This window comes from Tigriopus californicus, chromosome 7 (assembly GCF_007210705.1).
Source record: "Tigriopus californicus strain San Diego chromosome 7, Tcal_SD_v2.1, whole genome shotgun sequence".
NCBI classification, from domain to species: domain Eukaryota; kingdom Metazoa; phylum Arthropoda; class Copepoda; order Harpacticoida; family Harpacticidae; genus Tigriopus; species Tigriopus californicus.
This window is the reverse complement of record NC_081446.1, coordinates 8825274-8828843: the sequence shown is the minus strand read 5'-3', so window position 1 is coordinate 8828843 and position 3570 is coordinate 8825274.

Below are 3570 nucleotides of genomic sequence, written 5' to 3'. Positions count from 1 at the left end.
TTGCAGAAATTCATAGAAAGCATTCCAATATGAAACTGAGCGTGAGCGTCTCCCACCAGGGTTGTTCGCTTTGTTGTTATGACAGTGGTTGTACTAGGAGTACATAGAAGTATTAGCATCATTTTTGTTGTTGGACACATGTTTTCAATCACGGTTTGGCCAGGATTTCATTGCTAGACCTGGATGGGTCTGGACGACGAGTTCCGGCTCAATTCCTTTTTCAATGGATGGAATCGATACCTTTTGGGTGTCCTTTCCTTCCTCCCAATACAATTCAGGGCCAAATCAACCGGCAGAATGGAGGAAGGACCCCGGCCAACTCCGACGTTCAGAACCCTTTTCAGATTGAGGATCAAAAATTCAATCAAGGGAGGCTGCCTGATTCTTTGGAAGCTCAACCCTTTGAAAGTAAAATACCAACAACATTCGATCGACCAATTGAACTCAAGCTCAGGTTATGAGAGCACTAAAATGAAGTCATGAAAATTTCATGGGATGGAGGCGAATATTAAAAACCGACTTGAGCCCCCCTCGTCGCATTCCTCAGCCGTTCTCTCATAATACAAGACATTTTCTCCCAGGGGCGTGTTCCAATTTGTTTTGGTAGGCGAGACCAAGCAAGATCTCCTCTCACTCACTTGAACTTCCAGATAAGACACATTCCTACCTGTCAGTCCTCCGTCCTCCGTCCTCTGCTCAGCTGTATTCATACCTCCATATGACAATACTGTACATTCAGTTTTGAGTACCACATCCTTATTTGATAGAACAGCACACTTGTAAAGTAGACGAAACAGTTTCCGGATGCCAGGTAGCAGTTAGCTTGCTGGTTGACAAGGACGATCCGCCTTGGCCGTACAGCAGACTTGTAAAGTAGACGAAACAGTTTCCGGATGCCAGGTAGCAGTTAGCTTGCTGGTTGACAAGGACGCCCAAGTTGTGAACACGATGCTCTTTGCCACCTGTGAAGGTGGACTAGTATTACTCTATGGATAGTCGGATCCTACATGAATGGGCTGTATGGTGAAATGAGTGGGATTACTTTTGGGCATCATAATGGACCTTGATTACGTCTTCATTCACTCCAGCTTCGTCTTCCAACACGAACATTATCTTCGCTCTCGAGATGAGCCAAAGTCAGGTCTCATTTCTTGGCAGAAACTTGGATCGAACCCACGAGATCACGCAAATCTTGTCCAACTCGATGTGCTGTGCATATCTGTATGTGGTGTGATACAGTGTACATGCATGTGCCTACATACAATGGCCATGATAAGCGAAGCCCACATGCATTATAACATATGTAGCCTGAGAAATCTAACATCGTTTCGTTTGAGGTGGGCGGGATATTGGCTCATTGGTCTGGCCTCGCTGACGTTCATTTAGATGAATGGGTTTCATTTGAAAGACGAGCGATTTCATTGTCACTGCTGACTAGTTCTATTGCTGGCTGGTTGGCTGACTGGCTGGGTAGATAGATAAATATAAAGGGAAAGAAAAGCGAAACAGAAAAAAACGAGCCAGGAAACCAAAGGAAGGAAATTGAAGTTCAAATCTGCTCGTGGTCGCCCAGCCAATTGTCCGTCGCTCAAAGCGCGAGAGCAAAAGTGAGACATAAAAACACATAACATTGATCATAAGATCGGATTAATTTTTTCTGTCCGAGAGAGTGCGGAGGCGGCCAGCATTCCAACCAAACTCAATGATTTATGAGGATCATTTTTCCTGGCAACAACAAATTGCTTCTTCACCCAAGTTATGAGGAGGATAGGAAGAGGTGCGCCGCACTCAACCACCCCACCTGAGTGGATTTGGAGCTCAATCAAGATGACCGACGACGACCACCTGGGAGATTATCTCCTCTTTTGGAGCGAATGAAATGAAATAATTACTTTCAGATGGCTCAATCCTTAAATCCAATTGCTTTGAGTGGAGATTATTGACACAGATTACTTAATAAAGACTGGTCCAACAGCCTACCGTTCTGTTACTAGCATAAAGCTCACGACTGACCGATCCATCTACCCATTCAGGGCATAGAGGGCGAATCGAATTAAAAAAGAACATTCCGAGACTGGATTGACCAGGATTGGTTGTCAACCATTGATCACGGATCACTCAAGCCAAACCATTATCTGTTCACAATCTACTGCTTCCCTCGAGGTGTACGGTACAATAGTTAATGTCAGTGCTGGAGAGAAGAGAGCCCGGGAGGAGCTCCTCCACGCATACAGTAGAGCATGTGGGACTTGGATGGTCCCATGTGGATGTGGCATGAAAACGAGGAACGGAGAAATGACAGAGTGAGGAGCGCTTTTGGCCTTAGGGATGATGACCACCACCAAAATAGATCAACAGAGGGTTGAGGGGTGGCCAAGACAAGCAAGCGCCTGGCGAGTTAGAGTGCAGTACAATAAGTTCAATGGATGGGTAGTCGCATTGTACGACCAAAGCAAAGGCGTGAGGGCAGGTCTCGGTCGTTGGATCCCACCGAAAGTAGAATAACTCAGCTTCCCTGGAAATGGACAGGTAGTCTCTCGAACTGGGTAGGTTCGATAGTTTGGAAAAGATACTCAACTCAGAGGGAAAGAATTGACCACCCAGAATAAGATCGAGATTTTGAGTACAGATATCATGAATCTTGGGCTCGTTTCCCGTGAAGAACGCCAAACATTACTCAATTGCATAGCCTGAAACTTGAGGCACAGATCTATCTTGACGTATCGAAGCTGATTTCAATTCGGCATTGAGGTCAGACGGAGGAGATATTTGAGACCCTTGCTACCAACGTTCGGGAATAAGTACCAAAAGGGCACCATTCTTTACTCTGAAGAGTGGAAAAGGCTATCGAATACGGCAACGCATTACATACATGACCTTGTCCTCCAAAAAAGGTCTGCTTATTGCTTGTCCAGCGATCCCAAAGTAATGAGAGTGCTACTGATGCGTCAACGAAACCTTGGCGAGTGGGTTGTGTGGGTTGTGGGTTGCTCTAGAGTGCGTGCAAAGGCCCTTCTTTACTTCTTTACACGCGGGTCGTCTCCGCAGGCCTAAGGAAAAGAGGCAGAGCGGCATCAAGCACTCTCACTGAAGTATGGATGGACCAAGTTGACTAAGCAGGGACAGACGAGGTCGAAATGACCACCAAGATTGGACTAAGTTTTCGTATTTCCGCCACAAGGGTAGCTCACTCAATGGTGCGGTGTTGGGGTAATATGGTTCCATCAAAGTTATATATAGGGATGCTTAACAACTTTCCACGACGGCATTGAGAAAGAGGCTCAACGAGTACTTTTACGAAGCAGGCTCTCTCTCTCTTTCTTCAATTTCCTGTTCGAGAACCAGAGGGATGCTGAAGTGCAGTGCATAAGGCCGAAACAACGACGTCCACGTCAATGGTCCTTGGTTTCTCTCGAAGTCTCAAAAGCGCCATTTTGGATCAAAGAGGCGATTTCGATCCGTTTCCCAGTGGGAACAAAGTCCCTCGGTTTCCTCTTCCAACTACCACCGTCTGCGTGATCTCTCCCCACAACAAAAGAGCCTTTAGAGTCGATCTGGAAAACCGGCCAA